Below are 23,718 nucleotides of genomic sequence, written 5' to 3' on the forward strand. Positions count from 1 at the left end.
ACCCACATTCAGGTGATAAGTGCGTGTAAATGTTAGAAATCTGGTACTCTGCAAGTAAACCTCGCTGCCCCAATACTCCTGTGGCCTTCTGCCGACTCGCCATATATATTACTCTATAGCACACTGTTGAACAGAGGAGTGAAACAAGCATGACAGTAGTGCTCCAGTATCCCATAACAGAGAAACTAACACACCATTAACAGTACATTTTAGGTTTAACTCCTTTTACGCACTGGACTGAGACAGACTTATGGAGGCTACAAGGGATTTACCGGATCTAATTTGTAGGAAAACAGATCTTTCAAAAGACTGTTTATTCTCCCCAGACAAAGCTCTTAGCTGGGTGATACATTTTTCACTGTTCTTCTCTGTCAGTTGACCCACAGGGTAGGTCCCTGCTTACTTCATCCTGCATGCGCTTTCTGCAGTTTCTCTTAAGACGACGTGTATATTCTTGTTCACAATAATTGTAAACCGGAGATTTCCCCCGGTCAGCCTGTCTATTTTGTTTCTAAGATTTATCCAATTTCTGTGGAATACACCCCATGTGAATCGCTCGCACCTTCGTGTACACATTTCTCCCACTTTTTCGATAGAGATATTTAGTTCTACAAATATCACAGGTATAATCCACCAGTCATGATTCTAAATCTACAGTGTTTCAGCGATATCTGGTTTCAAGCCATTCAAATAAATCCAACGTTTGTTTCAACTATTTCATCTTATTGTATGTACAGTAGATACAAAAACTGTTTATCTAACTCATTTAAGTCCACCTGTACTGTACTTATACATTTCAGATGCTCTTATATTTTCAAGTCTCTTTAAGTTGCTTTTCATCATGTCTCTTTAGTTAAGTCTCTAGCCAGTCCGGCTGGCAAAACGCACTCGCACCATCATTTACTACACCAAAACTCAGTTACGCACTTCTCTTTTACACACACACACACGTACGTGCTGGCACACAAATTCATAAAACACTCATACACATCAAGAATATATTTTTTCTCTTCATACTACAATGCGCTGTATTTTGTTTCACTTCTATGTGTATCTTTTTTTTTTAACAGCATAACTTCTCAAACTCGACATCACTTATTCCGTCTGTTTATTTTTTCCACCACTGCTCAGACACATTCTGACAGTGTCCAAACACTGTCTGATGGTCTGTACCCCTATTCAGCTTTCGATCTTCCTGCACAGCCTCTTTTCGCTTTTGTTCAAATTCTTCTTTGTAGCAAGTAAAGTATCTTTTCTTTCATTTAATGCTTGGTTTTGTTTTCATAAACACTTTTTTTCCCATCACATTCCGATTTCTCTTTTGCGTTTATCTCTCATGTATCTGCCACCACTGGTGTCGGTCGCACACCAGGGCTGCAGCTACATCCTTGTGCTTTTGCCAATACTCATATGCTTTCTTACAGGCATCTTCGCCCCAAACTCCCTCTGATAAACTCAACTTATTTCTATATTTTCCGTCCTTTTCCGTCAACTTACACTTGTCCTATACATAATCAGCCACTTCAATCACTTTCTCAAACAACCAGTTAGTCCACATGTATTTTGTACTCCTAACTACCCTCCATTAGTCAGTCTTGTATAGCTCAGGTTCTGTGTTCCAGGTGTTAATTAATTGATCAGCTGTCCAATGGAAACAGAGCATTTGTCTGCATTCTCATGCACAAAACTAATAATGTTTAAAATCCAATATCTACAATTTTATACTTTGAACAAAATTTTGAAGAAACCGTTATTTGTTTAGAAAACCTATTGTAAAAATGTAAATTGTAAATAATTATTGTAAAAACTAAAAGTGGAGAATGTCTCAAAGTACTGAAATATGTAAATTTGGTATTTAAAAAAATAAAAATGAAAAGCAATGAAAAAGAAAAATGAAAGGGTTGGCAAAATGAATGGCAATTTATATAAATTTAAAAAAATAATAAATTTCAATACGATTAAAACAAGTGTTTTGTATATATTACATACATACAGTACATGTATATTACAGACGGAAAGTAGTATTTCAAAATTGTACTACTAATAGAATATTTTGTAAGCGAAAACTACATATGCCTTCCTACTTCCTTAGAGCTCAAAATAAAACTTCACAGATCAGGCCCAATTAAAAAAAAAGGGAAAAAAGTTTTTTAGATCTACATAGTTAATGGAGAAAGGGCACTTTCCAAAACTAGCTTATCACAAGTTTAAAAAGCATTTTGCAAACAACCATATAAATCTCTGGATAGAAACTGTGAATGTTAAATTGTAAAGCCCAACTGCTTTGCACATTTAAATATTAAGATTTGGTTAAAAAAAAGTATTTAAAATTACTATTACTATGAGTATATATTACAAAAGACCTGAAACAATCTTTAAAAATGTGGGATTCTCACCTTCATGTTTACTGTATTTTGCAGTTGACAACAATTTGGTAGGATATCTTAAATCCCAAGTTTTTTTTTTTAATTCTGAATACATTTTATTAATGTGTAAAGAGAATTTAGTCCTCCTTTTCTTTTCATTGCGTTAACATTTGACCAACTTTACATAATTTTACTTTGTTCAACAGCCTTATGGCTGTTTTGGTCTTGAAATATAATTTTAACATTCTTATTTGTGTGTCATTTTGTCATTAGACAGTTTAGTTGAGATGAGATTTTGAACACATAAAATAAAAAAATAGTTCAGGTGACATCAGCTGTGTCAGCATGCATAGGCTGCAAAGGAACAAGTAATGGGTTTATTCCATGCTGAAAAAAAGAAGAAAAAAACAACAACGTTTTGGCCGTGGAGCCTTCTTCAGGTGTGAAAAAAAAATGTTCTAAGTTGAGTTCTTAGTGCAGTGATCACAGAAAGTTTATAAAAACGATCACATCACTTTGCTATTTATCTATTCTGTGGCACACAAGTTGTATTCCTCCTAAAAACCTGATTTGGGAGAATTTTAAAACTCTTCCCTATATATTTCTACACTTGAACTAAATCATTTATTTAAATTAGATTAAATGTTGAATTCCTTGTAATGATTTGAATCAACTGAATCTGCAGAACTCATTTCATTTACTGAAATGCTGCACAGCGAAAACCACAATGTTACTGTTTTCAAAAAGGGTATGTTCTTTTGATTTCTGTTCAGATTCAAACATTCTTGTCACAATATTCAATTCAACTTTGTCATTATACTTACATGGGAGCATAGTATAGTGAAAAGTGTTTCTCATTAGTCTCTAAAACTAAAACTGTTTAATGGCGGCACAACTGCTTCGAGCACAGACTGGAATATGTTCAGGGAGGCCGCTACCTATTGGTTCAGGGAGCCAACTTGTCTCGTTCCACCAGGGAGGCAAAGTGCAACTACACACGGAAGATTCACGGTCACTTCCTGGACACCAGAGACACGCGGCACATGTTTCCAGGCCATTACTGACTACAGGACTACTCCATGCGGCAGTGATGGAGAATCCTCCCTTCTGGATGCGCTGAATAACTTCTACAGATGCAGCCATTCAAAACAAGCGGAGTATGCTGCGGTAGAACGCAGTGGGCATGTTGCAGTATACCGCGCTGTACTGTATGCAAATTAGATTATGTTAATAGTATCCGGAGTCACCTTGTAAAACCGGCAGATGGAGCTAATAAAGCTTAACCTCTCCTGTACAGCATTTGAGCTGTCGCCAGAAAACATCCGGTTTCGAATCCCGATCACTACTGAGGAACAATCTTTATTCAATTAAGAATTTAAGTTGAATACTCTTCAGACTTCTAAAAAATTCAAAAATTCTTTTTAGACTTTAAATTCAACTGTATTACAGCATGTTAATCATTATACATTAAAATTGGTATATTTTATGAAAGCAAGATTGCTCAGTTGGACAAAAATACACAACCTACAGATGCAGCCATTCAAAACGAGCAGGTTATACTACGTTAAAACGTATAATGTTACCATTGAAGAAAGATGTGAAGACGGGGGTTTAAATTAAATCCTTTCTGTATGAGGTTTTAGACTTCTAAATCATTTCCCTTTTAGAGGGAAGGCGCCCGCAGATCTGTACTCTCACCCAAAGTGGAAAGGACTTGATGTAGCAGGGGCTGGCGCCGCTGATGACAGCGCTACTCTAACTCCGTCTCGCACCCCATTGAGAGGGTCCGTTCTCGCACCTACCTTCCCTGACCCCCCCCCCGCCAATACGATCAAATCCAAAACCGGAGGATATTGACCGGTGGGCTAGAGAAGTACCGCACCCAAAATTAGGGATGCAGCGAACCTGGAGTGCGCTTCAGGAATTAAAAGATACTTATGGTATCACCCCCCTGACTGTCGCCATGATCTTCAGAAGGACAGGGGAAAAGCGTGTCGCAGAACTTTAAACAATTGTGTGAGGATAACGGCAGGGGAGGGCGATGGGAATGGGTTTGGCGATGGCTTAAACAAAATTATCCACCAAAGACAGATTGGAAAAAGATATCTGCATGTCAGCAGAAAGAAAGCGAGGATGTGGCTGACTTCACTGACCGCTTCGTCACACTCTGGCTGGAATGCTCAGGACTTAGTGACGAAGATGATGTGAATAGTGACGCCTCTGCTGTGATTAAACAAATTTATTTGAGTGGTCTTAAGCCTGATATAGCCAAAGCCCTTCAGTTAAAAGAGCCCGAAATAGGGCAAGATATGAACAAGCAGTTCGAGGAAATAGTTAAAATGGCACGACAAATCGAAAGAAATATGTACGCTAAGGTGCGGGCAATACAAACAGGATGGACACCGCCCATACTGAAGGGTTGACACCCAACTTAGTCCAAAAGGGGAAATTACAAATCGGTGCCATTATTGTAAAAATTTTGGACATTTGCAAAAGAATTGCTAAAAGCAACTAGTCAGTGAAGGCAGGATCAGAAAATATCGTGATTCCCCATTCAATCCCTCGAATCGAGAGGGACAAAAAAACCTGTTTTCACAATTACAGGATTTGAGCGAAGCAGACAAACAGCGCGTCAGGGATCTTTTAAACTAGGACTCTTCCTAGTGGCCTCCTTACGCCTATTTCAGGAGCTGGGTGAAAAATAACTCAAATTACGATGTACAAGTAATGGGACTCAAATGTCACTTTTATGGGACACTGGGGCTCAATTATCTTGTTTAGTTGAACAGTCAGGCAAATGGTGTGGTGTCATATTCACAGGGAGGAAGCTGGAGGCCACTGGTATAGGGGAAAATCAAATAACACTCAGAGAAACTCAAAAACTCGAGATTAGACACGTCATGTGGGAAGGACCTGCCCCAGATCTTTTGGGATGGGATGCTCTGAAATACCTACAAGGGATTACATTAACCGTACATGAGGAGAGGGTGGAGGTAAACATCTGGTCCCTCCAAAAAGACGAACTAAAAGGGCATTCAATTTGGACTATGGATAAGGACGAATGCGGGCTTCTGGATATGGAACCCCCACATTTACTGGGAATTCCCCGCCATACACAAAGCCATATAAAATCAACAAAGAGGCGGAGGAAGGGGTTCGACCAGTAATACCAAAACTATTGGCTCAAGGCATTGTATGAAAAACTCATAGTACAAGCAACAGTCCAATATGGCCCATAAAGAAAGCCAGCGGAGCATTGATTACTCAAAAGCTAATCAACACATCAACCGTCTCACCCCCTTGGTAGCAGATCCCTCTATTTTTCAACTGCTGACCCCTGAGCACCAGGTGTTTTCAGTATTTGACATGGCTAATGGGTTCTGGTCCATTCCTCTACATCCAGAGGTACAAGATTGGTTCGCTTTTGTTGTAGATGGAGATCAATGTACTTGGACCAGGTTACCACAGGGGTTTCATAACAGCCCCACCGTGTATCACATGGCACTTCGGAGGCATCTCCGGGAGTTGCCTCCGGTGTCCTCCAATCGTTATCCAATATGTGGATGATATTTTAATCGCATCTCCCGACGAGGAAACCAACAAGAAGGACCTCCAAATTATTTTCAACCATTTGGTCAAAAAAGAGCACAAAGCTAGTTATGGCAAAGCAGTTATGCCTAGACACCGTAATTTACTTGGGACAGAAGATTAGTCAGGGAAAGAGGGAACTGACAGAAGATCGGGCCCAGGCCATCCGAACACACCCTAGTCCCAATATGGTGAGAGAGCTCCGATCATTTCTGGGTCTGTGCAATTTCAATAGAAATTGGGTTGATGCTTTTTCTGAAAGGGCCAAACCACTTACAGACCTATTAAAGGGGGGAGGGAGATCCCTGATCCTATTGCTTGGAGTCCTGAAGCTGAACAGGCTTTTCATGATTTAAAACAAGCTCTGTTACAGGCTCCTGCATTGGGGTTTCCTTAGACGGATCAACCGTTCTACCTCTACGTAAGTGAAAAGAATGGATTTTGGACAGCTGTACTAACACAGGAACATGGGGGTAGGTACTGCCCGGTAGGGTATTACTCTAGATCCTTGGACGAGATAGCAAGGGGCTGGGGACCATGTCTACGTGCCGTTCAGGCCAACTGTCTAGCAGTGTAGGCAGTTAATAACATAGTGCTAGATCAGCAACTGGTTGTTCGATGCCCACATGCAGTACACACCCTTATGTCCCTGAATCGGGTCAGTCAGGTTAATGCAATATGATGGCACAAGTGGCAGGTCTTGTTAGAGGCTCCAAATATTGCTATTGAACGTGAAGGAGCTCTAAATCCAGCCACATTGTTACCTGACCCCTCAGAAGCCTATCTGTTAGAACACAGCTGTAATGTTTGGGCAATGGGAGAATATGAGGGCATCAAAATAGCTGAGCAACCACTAGGGAATGAAGACCTCATCCTCTTCACTGATGGAACCTCATTCATAAAGTCTAGTGGGGAAAGGAGGGGAAGATTACCCACGTCAGCACAGCGTGTCAGCACAGCGAGCTGAACTGAAAGCTTTGGTGGAAGCCTGTAAATTAGCAAAGGCAAGACCACCACAATATACACAGACGCACAATATGCATTTGGAGTATGCCATGACTTTGGAAGGTTATGGAGTAATAAGGATTTTTTAACCTCTGCTGGCACTCCGGTAAAGAATGCTGATTTGGTGTCTGTGCTGCTTGCGGCTCTCCAACTCCCAAAGCAGGTAGTTGTGGTAAAATGTAAGAGCCACAGCAGAGAGAACACTCCCGAAGCCAGGGGCAATAAGCTGGCAGACTGGACAGCACCTCAAGCTGCCCTAGGGCAATGGGAGGAGTGGTCTATAGAAAGACCTCTTCAGATTGTTTCAGTTTGCACAGTGAACATACAGGCACTCTGTACAGAACAGCTCAGCGAGCTCCAGGCCCAGGCCCCAAGGACTGAGAAATGGATGGAACGCAATGTGGGGCTGCAGAAGTATGGGACCTGGCACAGCAAATACACCCCACAGGGCACCCAGGAATTAGCCAAATGACCCGACGCTTTGCTCAGAGCTGGGTGGGGACAGGTTTCGCACCCTTCGCAGCTGATGTGGTACAACACTGTGGAGAGTGCCAAAAAGCCTCTGGAGCACCCAAAGTAGCGGCCAAAGTGGCCCCTGGGTGTATGCCGCATTACCGAAATATGTACAGGGAGGACTTCTTATGGGGGCCATTCCTTGGCATCTCGAGGAGGTCATAGGCATGATCATTTGGAGAGATGATATAGGGGATTTTAATATGACAAACTATGGGGGTTGCCATAACACAACTTTAATCTGCACAACATTGCAATATCTACAGGAGCAAGGCTCAGAGCCCATGAGTTTCAAAGGCTCTACACTCCTAAATATAACAGAAGCCATACACCACCATACCTGACTCTAAAAAAGGAACGTAAGGGAAACATATGTTTTCAGCACACTAATGGCCTGCACTTGGTGGGATGGAGTCATTGCAACCTTACCATCGCTGTAGATATATCAACCTCTACCTTTCAAATTCCAGGATGGGATCGGCACACCCCACAGTTCGGTATAAGCTTCTAATTTTCAGAGGGATGGGGAGTGCCAAATGGAACATACTTCGTTTGTGGAAAACGAGCCTACCCATGGTTGCCAGCCCAGTGGTCTGGCTCATGTTATTTAGGATATGTGGTTCCTCATATCCGTGTTCAATCCCACAGCCCCTTCGGACCTAACCACAGAGCACAAAAGAAACTGGCTGATTGGGAGTATTTAGGTATAATATTTCCACAGGCCAGCATAAACTTTCTAGGTCGAGAATTAATTCACATGGCTTCAACTTTAGAGGAATTAGCAAATTCTACCTCATCTAGTCTGAAGGCTGTTAATGATGAGATTGTAGCCCTCAGAACAGTGGCCATGCAGAACCGACTAGCCTTAGATTATGTATTGGAAGCCCAAGGAGGAACATGTGCAGTAATTGGCACTGAATGCTGCACATATATTCCTGATAATTCTGAGCACATCTCAGATCTGGCCCAACACATTTACAATGAGGGACAGAAATATCAGGACCATTACACTGAAATTTGGGGAATTGGGTCTTGGTTAAAGTCTGTGTTTGGGGCCTGGGGTGGAACCTTATTACAGTGTTTATTTGTAGGAATAGTATTGCTCATATGTATAATTGTAACCATCACGTGCACAAAAACATGTATCACATCTTGCTATAACCGTGGAACGCACAATGTCATGTCAATGCATACCTGTTCACCTAGAAAGGAACGATCTGCCCTGACATTGTATGTGTAAAAAATAGGTTGCACTGACTTGTGCCATTATAAGGGGGGGATGCAGAAAGATCTGAAGATGGGGGTTTAAATTAAATCCTTTCTGTATGAGGTTTAGACTTGGCAGGAAAGGGGGTTAACTGATAAGGATTCCAGATGCAAGCTAGGAACCCCCTGGGGGTGTAATCTTAAACTGACCATTTGGCCAGGATCTCTTAACTGGCCAAATACCATGACCCCCCTCTTTACCATAAGACCGAGTGACGTCAGAAGCGGAAAAGAAAATACCATATAAACTAAAAGTTTGTACCAGCACATTGAACAATACTTCGGTTTTGTTGTTGCGGGAAACAAGACTTCGGCTTTAATTTTCCTTGCATGAAATAAACTCATCTGTTTAACTTCATCTCGGGATCCAGAACCTTATTCTTTCTGTTACAACAGCATTTACACACTACTTAGAGAATTGTAATTTTCAGGATGGATTTTTAGCCCAAGTCAAGTTGAAGAAAACTGGTTTCATGATCCTAGCTGACTTTTTTTTTCAGAAACTCCGGGGTGCCTGGATGTCGTGGTGCACCGCGCAGCAGTTTTATTCCAAAACTGAGTCAGTCGGATCACACGAGAACCCACACATGATTGAAACTCATTCAAATGCAAGTGCTTCTATCCTTGGTCTTGATTGTTTCCCACTCATTCCTTTTGGTTTGGGGAGCATGTCAAAATCCCATGCCCAGAGAACTTCAGATAGAGTTCGCTGAAATGCTCAGTGGACACCCCAGGTAGGGCAAGGATCAGCATTTACACACTACTTAGAGAATTTTTATTTTCAGGGATGGATTTTTAGCCCAAGTCAAGTTGAAGAAAAGTGGTTTCATGATCCTAGCTGACTTTTTTTTCAGAAACTCCGGTGTACCACGCAGCAGTTTTATTCCAAAACTGAATCAGTCGGATCACACGAGAACCAAGCATGATTGAAACTTATTCAAATGCAAGTGCTTCTATCCATGGTTTTGATGGTTTCCCACTCATTCCTTTTGGTTTAGGGAAAACATCAAAATCCTATGCAAAGAGAACTTCAGGTTGAGCTCGCGGAAATGCTCAGTGGACACCCCAGGTAGGATAAGGATCAGCATCTACAAACTACTTAGAGACTTTTTATTTTCAGGGATGGATTTTTGGCACAAGTCAAGTTGAAGAAAAGTGGTTTCGTGATCCTGGCTGAAAATTTGTTTTCAGAAACTCCAGGGTGCCTGGATGTCACGGTGCACCACGCAGCAGTTTTATTCCAAAACTGAGTCGGTCGGATCACACAAGAACCCAAGCATTATTGAAACTCATTCAAATGCAAGTGCTTCTATTCGTGGTCTTGATTGTTTCCCACTCATTCCTTTTGGTTTGGGGAACATGTCAAAATCCTATGCAAAGAGAACTTCAGATGGAGTTTGCGGAAATGCTCAGTGGACACCCCAGGTAGGGTAAGGATCAGCATTTACACACTACTTAGAGAATATTTATTTTCAGGGATGGATTTTTAGCCCAAGTCAAATGTTTTTTCAGAAACTCCGGGGTGCCTGGTTGTCAGGTGGTAAGATGGCGCCGACAAGGAAGGCTGCCGTCCTGCGAGCTCCCATTCGTCCTTGTCTATTTCTTTATTTTTGGTTGTTTTTCGTACTGTTAACTGCACATACTGCTTGCTCGGTGATTGGTTATGACCGACAAACACTTATGAACATACGATCAAATATTGGCACAGTTAAATCTACACCAATAATTACTGCCGACTATATGGACTGTGGTGTCTCACCTGTACCTGTACCTGTACTGGGAAGAAGACGACGTGATAGGAAGAGGGGTAAACGAGCAGGCGTTCTGGTAAAATGGAGGCAATGCAGCAATCGCGCCCCACTCCCGAGTATACTTCTTGCTAATGTTCAGTCACTGGACAATAAACTGGATGAACTGAGAGCAAGGCTTGCTTTCCAACGGGACATCAAGAACTGCAATGTGCTGGCATTCACTGAAACCTGGCTTGACCCATCTGTTCCGGACTCTGCTATCCTCCCGGGAGGATTTTCTATTCACCGTCAAGACAGAACAACGGATTCGGGTAAGAGCAAAGGCGGTGGGGTATGCTTCATGGTAAACAATTCCTGGTTTACAGACGTGGAGATTATTTCAACATCTTGCTCTACACATCTTGAACATTTGACAAAAAAAAGGTCGCCCTTTCTAACTCCCGAGGGAGTTCACATCAGTAGTTCTCACAGTGGTGTATATTCTGCCGCAGGCAAATTACACAAAGGCACTGGATGAACTACACTCTCACCTTAACAGACCCAAGAATACACATCCTAAGGGGGCATTTATCGTAGCGGGTGATTTCAACAGTGCGAACTTGAAAAAAACAATGCCTAATCTACATCAACACATCGACTGCCCGACGCGCAGAACAAACACGTTGGACAATGTTTACACTCCCTTCCGGGATGGTTACAAAGCCCTCCCCCGACCTCCTTTCAGCAAATCCGATCACGCCTCCGTTCTGCTACTTCTCGTTTACAAGCAGAAGCTTAAACAGGAGAGGCCAGCGTTAAGAACCATTCAACGTTGGTCAGATGAATCAGATTTTATACTAAATCACGGTTTTGCTACAACTGACTGGCAGATCTTCCGAGAAGCTGCAGAAAATAATATCAATCTGTATACAGACTATGTTACTGACTACATCAGTAAATGTATTGAAGACGTGGTTCCCAGGATTACTGTTCGCACCGTGGATAAATGGTGAGATACGCGCCAAACTGAAAGCTAGGACAGCTGCTTTCAATTCTGGCGATATGGGTAAATACAAAAAATCCAGATACGACCTCAGGAAAGCTACCAAAATAGCTAAATACAATTACAGAGTTAAATTAGAGTCATATTACCACTGCTGCAACTCACGGACCATGTGGAGTGGTATACGCACCATTACAGACTACAAAACGCAACCCAGCTATATCGCACAACAGTCTGCCTCACTTCCTGATGAGCTCAGTTCATTCTATGCTCGGTTTGAGGTCAGCAACGCAGATCCAGTCAGGAAAATTCCAGAAATCCAAGACAGAAACCCACTGATCATATCCCGAGCAGATGTGTGTAAAGTTTTTAAAAAGACCAATCCACGCAAGGCTCTTGGCCCTGATGCCATCCCTGGCTGCGTTCTGAAGGCATGTGCAGACCAGCTGGCAGATGTCTTCTCGGACATTTTTAATCTCTCTCTAGCTCAGTCTATAGTTCCTTCCTGCTTTTAGAAAACCACCATTGTCCCTGTTCCTAAAAAATCCAGAGTCAGCTGCCTAAATGACTACCGCCCTGTTGCACTCACATCAATCATGAAGTGCTTCGAGCGGTTGGTCAAAGCATACATCACCTCCTCACAGCCTGTCACCCTAGACCCACTGCAGCTTGCGTATCACCAGAAGAGGTCAACAGAAGATGCTATTGCCACTGCCCTCCATACTGCCCTCTCACACCTGGATAAGAAAGGAACATATGTGAGAATGCTGTTTGTTGATTACAGCTCAGCATTCAATACCATAGTGCCCTCAAAGCTAGTCATCAAGCTCCAGGACCTGGGACTGAACACCTCCCTCTGTAATTGGATCCTGGACTTCTTGACGGAACGTCCGCAGGTGGTGAAGGTGGGCACCAACATATCCTCTACCCTGACTCTAAACACTGGAGCCCCCCATGGCTGTGTGCTTAGTCCTGTCCTCTACTCCTTATTTACCCATGACTGTGTCACCAGGCATAACTCAAACTCCATCATCAAGTTTGCGAACGATACAACAGTCATTGGCCTGATCACAGATGGTGAGGAGTCTGCATACAGGGAGGAGGTTGAAACCCTGGCAGTATGGTGCCAGGAGAACAACCTCTCTCTGAACATCAGTAAGACTAAGGAGATGATTGTGGACTATAGGAAACATCGGGGAGGAGACCACACACCTATTTACATCAGTGGGACTGCAGTGGAGAGGGTCAGCAGCTTTAAGTTCCTGGGAGTTAACATCTCAGAGGATTTAACCTGGACCCAGCACACCAACATCGTGGTCAACACAGCATGGCAGCGCCTGTTCTTTCTCTGCAGGCTAAAGAAGTTCGGCATGCCATCACATATCCAGGCCAACTTCTACAGGTGAACTACTGAGAGCATCACTGCCTGGTATGGGAACTGCTCCGCCCGGGATCGCAAAGTATTGCAGAGGGTGGTGAAGTCAGCACAGCTTATCACCAGCTGTGAGCTACCAAGCATCCAGGAGATCTACTCAGCTAGATGTCTGAAGAAGGCCAGGTCCATTCTGAAGGACCCCAGTCATCCCAGTCTCCTACCGTCTGGTAAACGGTACCAAAGCATTCGGTCCAAGTCCAACAGACTACGGACCAGCTTCTACCTCCAGGCAATAAGACTGCTAAATAGCCAACCTGCAGCTCCTTTAGCAAATCACCTGTAATGGCTACATGGACACACAATTCTCACTATATTCAGCATAACTGCACTAAATGTATATATTGCATACACCATGGACACATAAGAGCTCTACTCACATTGAGTTTTATTCCATTTAAAAAATGTAACCTCAATTTTGAGATTTTTGTGTTTTTGTGATTTTTTTTATTCTTGTAATTTTTGTGAGCTTGCAGAAAAAGACATTTCATTGCCATCAACTACTGCTGCATGCCGTATTGTTGTGCATTTGACAAATAAACTTATTTGATCTGATTTGCCGCGATGCACCGTGATGCACATGTACCAGTGAAGTATCACAGCAGTGTGGTGGTGGTTTTATTTTGTGCACAGGTCCTATTAGGATTCTGGAACTTGATTTCCTGAGAAGGGGCTTGGGATACTGTAACTGGGCTTCGAGAATTGGAATAGTGAGGAAGAAATTGGGTCTATGGACAAAGCTAACTCTGATTCTAGTTGGGAAGGTGTTAATATTGAAAGTGGATATTCTACCACTCCTCGTATATTTGACATATGTTTACCCTCTACCTGCAAAGCTCAGACGCACTTTGGTTAGTGAAGTTTTCCGTTTCATTTGGGGTGGAAAGTACGAGTATGTTAAGAGAGTGGATATGGTTCAACCAATAGAGCAGGGTTGAAGAGGTGTCCCGGACTTCCCATTGAAGTTGGACTGTATCTTTGTGTCGAATCTGTGTATAGTTTTAAGGTCTCCTATGAGTCATGCAATACTTTGTGCGTTTCTGGTTTGCACAATGTCTGAGATTTCTGGTATCATGGTCCAATGTAGTTCCCCATGGGAGTGACTTCCCTTGGCACTATAAACATGCTAAAGTGTGACTAAAGAAATACTGGGACAGGGAGGAGGTATCAATAATATTGAACCATAGGCTGTTATATCAACATCTGATAGACGTGATTACGATCCCGATAGAGTGGAAGGGGAAGAAGGCTGTGTGGTCCGGAGTCCAGCCACAGGGTCTAAATCAGCTTGTCGACCTCAATTGGAAGATTGTGTGGGGGCGGCTGTCAGTGCATGAAGTGCTCTACAAACACAAACTGACAAGGAACTCTGCATGCCCACGAGAAGGGTATAAGAGCACGGAAACAATAAAACATGCTTTTCTGGAGTGTGCTTTCGCACAAAAGGTGTGGAAGAAGTTTAATCGATTCTTCAGATTACTGGATGCATCTTTTCAAGTGTCAACGTTGCTGGTGTTGTATGGAATCAAGGGCGGCGTTACAAGGGGCAGTATCAATTTCCTACTATGGCTCCTGATTAGTATGATCAAGGCTGAGTTGTGGGACGCAAGGGAAGTTTTAATCTGGAAAAGGAAAGTAAGAACGGTCAATGGTATTTATCAAGGAATATTAAATGAGATCAAATTTCGAATTAAAAGAGATGTGCAGAAATGGGGATACCATGCAGCCTGGGAGAGGTGGAAGGGATTAGTCTTGTTGTAAGATTATTTGAGATTTTTTGTGTTAAGTTTTTGTGTTGAAACTGATGTATGATGATACTGGATGACATCTTGAATTCTGTAATGGATACTTTGTTTTGGGTTTTCTAATTTTGTAATAAAAAAAAAATCTGTTCTTATCAGTTTAATATCTGATACGTCCCCCATCGGGGGACAACATATTAAAGGGATTTTTGGAACAGGGAGCTCTCCCTCTCCCTCTGGCCTGACCACAAGGACGAGAAGGGCAAAGGAGAAGAGGAGACAGGAGACTCCACGCAGGAGTCCCTTTCATTGGAGGCAACATCAGGCAAGAGGACCGCGGCAACCAAGACCACCAAGCCACCACTGGAATCACTCTGGGTTGAGCCCAGGGGGTGAAGGTGGGGCTTCCAGATGGCCACGACTCCTGGTGAGTTGCCTTCTGCTTCGGCGGCCGTGCACCCTCTGTCCTGTGAGGGGCAGATGAGGTGCACGGTGCGCTTTGTCTTAAAGAAGAAAGAAGATGAAGGGGTTTGGAGGGTTAGAAGACAATTGGAAAGGAAGATTTTCTTCGAAATGTTGAATATCAAGAGAGACTGACATCTTAGGCGTCCAAGACTTCCAGAATATTTACGACCTAACCTTGACTACGGAACGCAAATGCTCTAGGGTCTGGAGTAAGGCCAATGAAATGAGGGACACCGACCCCCTTGCCAAATTTGTTATTGAACCCCTTTTTGCGGGAACTGCGACCAGTGACGGTCCATATGTTCAACCCTCACGTGCCAGATTCAGACATAGTCACCTTCTTGAGAAGATTCATGGATGTCCAAAGTGAAGGAACAAAGATCCGGGACGAGGAGGACATATGGACCTTTAAGCGACGATACATGGTAAGGTTCCGGCCCAGCCAGGTTTCATCTGGGGGTGTGCTCCACCCCCCGGCTAATATTTTCATAGGGCCGAACAGGGGTTAATTGGTATACCCAGGACAGCCAAAAACTTGCAGAAAGTGTGGGCAGGAAGGCCACCTGGCCTTGGATTGCAAAGAACAGGTCTGTAGATGCTGTTACGCATTGATGGTACAGTCCATCGGTGTGAGGGGGAGATCTCTCACCTGTCTCACTCAATAGTGCCCGTTCATTACTGCCCTCAGATTCACTGGTCCAGCAAGCCCTCCATGGCCATACTCCCCACAGGGCTTTCCCCACCTGGTGACAGAAGTGATATGTGTTAGTGGGGCCAGCAGGGGGCGCTCACCCTGCAGTCCATGTGGGTCCTAATGCCCCAGTATGGTGATGGGGACACTATACAGTAAACGGGCACCGTCCTTCGGATGAGACGTAAAACCGAGGTCCTGACTCTCTGTGGTCATTAAAAATCCCAGGGCGTTTCTCGTAAAGAGTAGGGGTGTAACCCTGGCATCCTGGCCAAATGTCCCATTGCCCCTAACCAATTATGGCCTCTTAATAATCCCCATCTATGAATTGGCTTCATCACTCTGCTCTCCTCCCCACTGATAGCTGCTGTGTGGTGAGCGTTCTGGCACACTATGCCTGCCGTCACATCATCCAGGTGGATGCTGCACATTGGTGGTGGTGGAGGGGAGTCCCCATTACCTGTAAAGCGCTTTGAGTGGAGTGTCCAGAAAAAGCGCTATATAAGTGTAAGCAATTATTATTATTATTGCAAAGGAACAAGTAATAGGTTTATTCCACGCTGAAAAAAAGAAGAAAGAGAACACAACGTTTCGTCCCTGGAGCCTTCTTCAGGTGTGGAGAAATATCTAACCCGGATAGCGGACCTGCTGCGCAGCTTCCAGAGGAAACGTTGGAGGTTCCTAACGGCGGTCCTCTGGTGCAGGCACAGGAGGTCTGTGGGCAGGGTGGCTCTAGCCAACCTGCAAAAAGAGCTGGAAGCCTTATAGGCAGCCTTTAACCGGGGTGGTTCCTTTGACGCTGCAAGAGCCGCAGAAATTCGGCATGCTCTTAGCGAGATCTGGTTTTCGCGAGCCAGGGATTTCTTGTTCAGGCTTAAGGGCGAACTATTTGAAAATGAGGAGAAGTGCTCGTCCCATTTCTTCGGTGCGGTCCGTGCTCGCCAGGCAAGGACCAACTTCGAGGCGCTATGTCAAGCAGATGGCTCAGTAATGCAGGATGGGCTGGAAATGGAGGAGTGCGCTTTGGAGTATTACAGGTCCTTGTTTGCAGAAAAATCAGTGGACGCGGGCTGGTGGGAGAAGTGGTTGACGGGCCTAGAAGGGCGACCTAAGGTCGCCCTGAGCCTGGACGGAGATCTAATGGCCGTGGAACTGAAGGAGGCTATGGCCGGCTTGCGCAGGGGAACTGCCCCCGGGGTCGACGGCCTGCACATAGACTTCTATGTTGCTTTTTGGGATATTTTACAGCCCATGCTCATGGAGGTCTTTGGCGAAATACTGCAGGCTGGAGAGATGGGGTCATCTATGAAGGTAGGAGTGATGTCCCTAATCTTCAAAAAGGGTGATAAGACGGATCTGGAAAAGTGGAGGCAGATCCAGTTACTCTGCACCGATTACAAGATCTTGGCAAGAGTACTGGGTAGGAGGCTGAGGAAGGTTATGCCAGATCTGGTCTCCAAAGATCAGACCTGTAATGTAGAGGGATGGAAAATGGTTTGGAACCTCCACCTTATCAGGGACAAGGTAGCCTGGGTGGAAGACTGGGGCCTAGAGCTTATGCTGGTCAGCCTCGACCAGAGTAAAACCTTTGATAGAGTCCATCACGGCTTTCTCTGGGAGGTGCTGACGCAGCTGGGCGTAAGCCATGTCTTTATCAGGTGGATCAGAGCATTGTACAACGGGGCAGTCTCGAGTGTGCATCAATGGGAGGTTGGGAGCGGGTGTGCCGGCCGGTTGTGGGGTGAGGCAGGGCTACCCTCTGTCTCCCCTCCTGTACACTGAGCCCCTCCTCCACGCAATTCGTAAGGATCCTCCGATTGAGGGTGTGGTAGTCCCTGGCAGTGGGGGTGAGCAGGTAAAAGTCGCAGCGTACGCCGACGACATCTCCCTGTTCCTCACTTCCAAAAGGAGCATGTACCGAGTACTTCAGCTGATGGAGGACCTCTCAGCTGGCCCCGGGTCCTGTCTAAACAGGGACAAGTGTGCCATCAAGTACTTTGGCAAGTGGAAGGACAGGAGAGACGAGGTCGCGGGACTTCTCCTGGAGCCGGGCCCATTAAAGATCTTGGGCATCCGATTTCACTTGGGTGACTCTGCCAGATTGAATTGGGAAGTTGTGACAAGTAAATCAGAGGTTGGGCATGTGGCAGGACAGGACACTTTCCTACACAGGGAAGGTCCCTTTAATCAAGGTGGACATCCTGCCTTTCCTGGTGCACCTGGCCGGGGTGTTCCCTTTGCCTGCCTGTTTGAGAAAGGACCTCGTTCGTGCTGTCTTCTGGTTCATCTGGGGCGCGGGCTACGAATATATCGCTCGAGTGCACATGTCCAGACCGGTAGAGGAAGGGGGAAGGGCCGTTCCAGACTTGCCAGCCAAACTGGACACCCTTTTTGCGTCAGGTTTGTGCAAGATCCTCCATGAGGACCCTGACCTTCTGTGCGTATGTTACGTGAAGCTGTGGCTAGCCGCAATGCTGAGGCACCTTGTGGTCTGGTCCAACAGGACACCCAAAGCCGAAAAGCTGCTCTTGCATTACGGGCACGCAGTCAAGTGGCTGAAGAAACACCCTGGAGCCGGGCCGGCTGTGGTTGGGGTCTCAGAGGAAGGCTGGCGGCAAATACAGTCTGCCAGCCTTGACAACTGGCTGAAAGACCTCAATTGGCTGACCAAGTGGAACCGGCTGTCGAACCGGGACACATTGCATAGTCATGGCCTGTCGCGGCAAAACCGGTGTCCCTGCCTGAATTGCTCGGAGGTCGAAACAGTCATGCACGTTTTCTGGGGGTGCACTTTCGCACAAAGGGTGTGGGAGCGGAGTGAGTGGTTGTTGGTACGAGTGTCTGTGGGCTTCTGTATAACTAGCCAGGTAATATTGAAAGGACTTCCGGGACCACGTAAGTGGAATCATGAGTTCCTCCTGTGGCTAGTGATAACCCTAGTTAAGTGTTTTTTGTGGGTTTCACGGCGAGATTTTGTTGAGCACGGGAAGGGTGATCCACCTGACATTGTATGGAAGGTCCAGCATGACATCGCTAGGAGGGTCAGATGGGATATTTAACAGTGGGGTTTTTCAGCAGGGAAAGAACACTGGAAGGGATTAGTTTCATTAGGGTGATTTCTGTAATAGTCTGAGTAAAAAGTATTTGTTTTTGTTTGTATTTTTGGTATAAAAAAATCTGTTCTTATTAGTTTAATATCTGATACGTCCCCCATCAGGGGGACATATTAAATGGATTTTTGGAACAGGGAGCTGGATCAGGAGCTTGCTCCTTCCTCTCCACACATTGGCCCGGTATTGCAGACCTCCGGGAACAGTGCACTACCTTCTCTCAGCGGTGAAAAGACCGACGTAGCCAGCCAGCCAGCAAGCAAGCGAGGTGGACTGGAGCTCCTTCTTCTACGGTCTCGTCTCTGTCTCTTTCTCCCTCCCTCCCCGTCTCTGTCTTGGTTCTCATCCTCCCACTGTGCACTCTCCCGCGTCTCGACTTTCTGGCGAAGCAGGCAGGCCCCTTTTTGGCTCCCGGGTGTTTTGCCTCCAAAAGACTTAGGTTTTTCATCTTTTTTCTAGGGAGGCAAGCGTGGCTTGTGTGCGTGCATGTGTACGTGCGTGTGCGTGCTTTCTCAGCAGGCAGGCCGGACCTTTTCGGCTCCCAGGCATTTTCCCTCCAAAAAACGTGTATACTCCTTTTTCTTTTCTTTTCGGGAGGCAGGCAGGTAGGTGTCCATGTCCCCCTCCTGAGAGAGTGCTGCCCCTTGCCTCTGCCTGCAGGTGTCGACGGTCCGCTTTCGCTTGCAGCTCGCTCGGCACAGCTGCTGTTGGTGGGAGGGGCCTAAGCTAAGGAGGCCGGCTGGCTTGCGCCCCCCGCGGCTGCGGTTGTCGGGCCATTGACAGGAGATCAAAGAGCAGGACCGCCGCCCGGGACTGGTGGTCAGGCAGGCAAGCAAGCAGGCAGGCAAGAGAGGGGGGGAGCGGAGTCCGGACGGCCGGCAGCCGCCTCTGGACCGGGCTCCAGAGATGTCGGCCTGCACAGCTGCACGCCAGCCCAACGCCGGCATCGGGCATTGCTTCTCGGCCTTTTGGCTCAGATCCGAAGGTACGTGGTTTGACCGCGGCCAGAAGACTGGGGTGGGGGGTGTGAAGACGACGACGAGGAACTTACGGCGCTGAAGGTGGAGGAAGGCAGACGACTCATCGAAGGATGGAGGGAGCCGGAGATCATCACAACCCATCATGGGTAGTCGCTCAGGGTTGAGCCCATGGGGCGAAGTGGGGCTTCCAGATGGCAGCAACGCCGGCCGGTAAGTGGACCCGCGATGCGGTGGCTGGGCCCCCTCTATCCCGTGAGGGACAGATGTGGTGCTCAGTGCGCTTTGTAGTCAGAGATGCTACACGGAAGGAACAATGGGTGAATAGAGAACGGTTTGAGATGGAAGTTTTGCTTAAAGCGTTAGAAATAAGGAAGGAGGACATCACCTGTGTGCAGGACTTCATATCAAAAGGGATTTTTGATCTGACAATAGAATCAGATAAATTGTGTGAAACAGTCTGGCAGAAGGCCATTCTCAGAAAGATCAGTCACCACTTAATGCTTTTCTGTTGGAGCCCTTATTCGCTAGAGAATTGAGGCCGTTGACTGTGCATTTGTTCAACCCGTGTGTCCCGGAACAGGATATCCTTACGTTCCTTTCAAGGTTCGTGGATGTGCAGGGTACGGGGCAAAAGTTACTGACTGTTTGAATATATGGACTTTGAAGGCGGTACTCAGTTAGGCTACGGCCTAACTCATTGGAAGAAGATGGAGTAGCACACCCCCCAGCTTACTTCTCTATCGGTCCAAACAAGGGATAGACTGGGCTGGGATACTTGTTTTACCCTAGGCAGCCTCAGTCCTGTAAGAGATGTTTTCAGAGAGGACATACAGCTGTGAACTGCACTAGGGCCTTTTGTAAGAAATGTAAAGCGTCAGATCATGAGACAGCCAATTGTAGAAAATTGTTCAACTGTAACCTGTGCAGAGCAATTGGTCACATGTATAGATCCTGCCCTAAGAAATTTTGCAGCTTCGCGGAAGCAGTCAAAGCCCCAACGGCTGGTTCCAGAGACGCCTTACCTGGACCGTCTAGAGACCCAAGAATCTACTGGGGATCCTGAGCATGGATTGGGAAGGAGAGAGGCGGCGAACCTGAGAAGGCAGTGGCGGCGACATTGAGACCAGTAGAGGAGCGACCAAGCGTCTCGTCCTGGACAGTGGAGGTGGCGAAGGAGAGCTCGGACTCCCTCGGCTGGTCTAAGCAACCCAGCAGAGCGACGAAGAGGAAGCCTACACCTGTGACGAATAACAGACTCGCCTCTGGCAAAACACATGACGAACCTCTTCGAGCTGTTGGCCACAGAAGAAGTAATGGAGGATGACAACAGTTTGGTGGACTCTGATGAGGTAGAAAGTGATGGTGGTGTGAAAGGTGTTGTAAAAAGGAAAAAAAAGAAAAAGAAAAAGGGTGTTGTGAAAGAACCTGTGGTTGTAGAGAATGTGTGGGGGGAGTTGGAGGAGGTGGATGAGGGCTGAGTAGTGGAGGAGAGTGGGGTCGAGGAGGTAGAGGGAGGGGAGGGAGAAGGCCAGCAGATGGAGTCTGATCCGATGGAGGAATCCATAGGAGATACGGTCTCTGATGACCCCATCCCTCCGGGTCAAGGTGTGGTGGAGGGCGAACTAGAGGAAGGCAAAACCGGAGTTTTAGAGCAGACCAGGGAGGAAAAGGACTCTCACCTCTCTGACTCCGATGATCCTGAGGTAAGTCCGTTATCCTCGGGGGAGGGGTCCCTGCAGTTCTCTGGGGGAGGCGGAGAGCGCTCCAGATTCGGGAGGTACAGTTTGGGCGAGGAATCACCGCTGCAGGCCCCCTTTGACCCAACATGAGCCGCACTGTGTGTACTGTTAATGCCAGAGGGCTAAAGGAAAAATCTAAGCGAATTGGTGTCTTGAAACCTTGCCGAGCGCCAATTTGGCTTTTGTTTTTTGCAGGAGGTTCACCTAGGCTGGAATGACGATGTGACTGTGTTCAAGAATGAATGGGTGAAGGGTGAGTCTTGGTGAAGTGTGGGCAGAGTGCACTCGTCGGGTGTGGGGATCCTATGTGGGACCCCAAATTTTACAGCGCGTGAAGTCAACTCCATAGTTCCCGGGCAGTTTTTAGTAGTGGATGGTGTGTGGGAAGGCCTAAAGGTACAGCTGATCGCTGTCTGCACACCCGCCAAGAGGCGGCTGCAGGCAGCTTTCCTAAAAGATCTGGAACCACACTTATTCACCAATAGGGTAGTGGTGATGGGTGGTGATTTGAATATGGACTTGAGAGATGCGAGTGTGGCTGGACTGCGTGTTTTGAAAGAGATGGTTAGTCGTTTTCAATTGCAGGACTGCCACAAAGGCTCTAGTCAGGCTCCCAGGCTCTATACTTGGAGCAACGGGAGAGATTTTTAGACGTTTAGATTATATTTTTACCACCCTACAGGGGTCGACACATGCTGAGACGATAACTCCGGTGTGGTTTTCTGACCATTTGTTGGTATCCGTAGGTTGATATCAGATGTTATGGGTTCTAGAGCAAATTATTGGGAACTAAACACAAAAGTGTTGTTGGAGGCGGACTATCAAAGTTTGATAGTCGCGCTGCTTGAGAGTTTCCAAACAAAAAGGTGGAGGTTCCTGACTGCAGTTAGTTGGTGGGAAGCCTGCAAGAAGGCCGTTACCAGGGACTTGATTAATTATTGCAGACGTAGAAGGGTGGCTGAAAGAAAGGAACTGAACGAATGGCAACGGGAGCTAGAAGACCTATATGTGACCTTCAACCCGGGGGGGGTCCTTTGACGCCGAGCGGGCTGCCGAGATTAAGCTCAGACAGAAAAACTTCTGGTCTGAGCACGCAAAGAATTTCCTCTTCCGGTTGAAGGGCACCCTGTTGGAGGGCGAAGAAAAATGTACAGCTCAGTTCTTTGGTTCTGTTCGTGCGAGGCAAACAAAGACCCACTTCGAGGGTCTAAGGCAAAAGGATGGGTCGGTAACTAGAGACATTGAAGGTATGTTGGAGTTGGAGTTCTACAGAAACCTGTTTTCAGAGAAACCAGTGGACAGGGGACTGTGGGAAGAATGGCTAGCTGGTTTAGAAAGGAAGAACGTGGACGAAGGCAGCCTGGAGGAACGTTTGACAGTTTTAGAGATAAGAGAGGCGACGGCAGGACTGCGAAAAGGCACAGCTCCAGGAATTGATGGATTACCGATAGAGTTTTTTTGTAGCTTTTTGGGACCTTCTGCAGCCAATGCTGATTGAGGTCTACGAGGAAATCCTGAGGGTGGGTGACCTTGGTAGGACAATGAGGACAGGTGTTTTGTCCCTGATTTACAAGAAGGGTGAGAAGGAGGATCTGGATAACTGGAGGCCGATCCAACTGCTCTGTACAGATGATAAGATCTTGGCCAGAGTGTTGGGTAGACGGCTGAGGAAGGTGATGCTGGATCTGGTAGGTCGTGATCAAATGTGTAGTGTGGAGGGAAGGAAGATCACTTGGAACCTCCAGCTCATCAGGGACGTTATTGAGTGGGTGGAGAATAGGGGCTTAGATCTGATGCTCGTGAGCCTTGACCAGAATAAGGGCTTCGACAGGGTTCACCACTCTTTCCTTTGGGCGGTCTTGGGGAGAATGGGCCTAAGTGAGATCTTTATAAGGTGGATCAGGGTTTTGTATAACGGTGTTATCACAAGGATCTGCATCAATGGAAGGCTGGATATTAGAATACCAGTTGCTTGTGGTGTGAGACAGGGGTGTCCCCTGTCTCCTCTATTATATGTCTTTTATGTGGAGCCCTTTTCGCATCGGATCCACAATGATCCCACTAGTGGAAGGAGTGGTGGTTCCAGGC

The 23,718-nt window shown here is 46.1% G+C and overlaps 1 non-coding gene and 1 pseudogene across 1 annotated transcript; both read left to right on the top strand.

Moving 5' to 3' along the window:
• Window positions 1–14,758: 14,758 nt before the first annotated feature.
• On the top strand, window positions 14,759–14,918 carry LOC138223528 (U2 spliceosomal RNA; annotated as a pseudogene).
• A 4,026-nt stretch (window positions 14,919–18,944) lies between these two features.
• Window positions 18,945–19,127, top strand: LOC138223503 (U2 spliceosomal RNA). Its single transcript, XR_011181915.1, has one exon. It is a non-coding gene; the product is annotated as a U2 spliceosomal RNA (small nuclear RNA).
• The last annotated feature ends 4,591 nt before the right edge of the window (window positions 19,128–23,718 follow it).

This window comes from Lepisosteus oculatus, chromosome 16 (genome assembly GCF_040954835.1).
Source record: "Lepisosteus oculatus isolate fLepOcu1 chromosome 16, fLepOcu1.hap2, whole genome shotgun sequence".
Taxonomy (NCBI): Eukaryota; Metazoa; Chordata; class Actinopteri; order Semionotiformes; family Lepisosteidae; genus Lepisosteus; species Lepisosteus oculatus.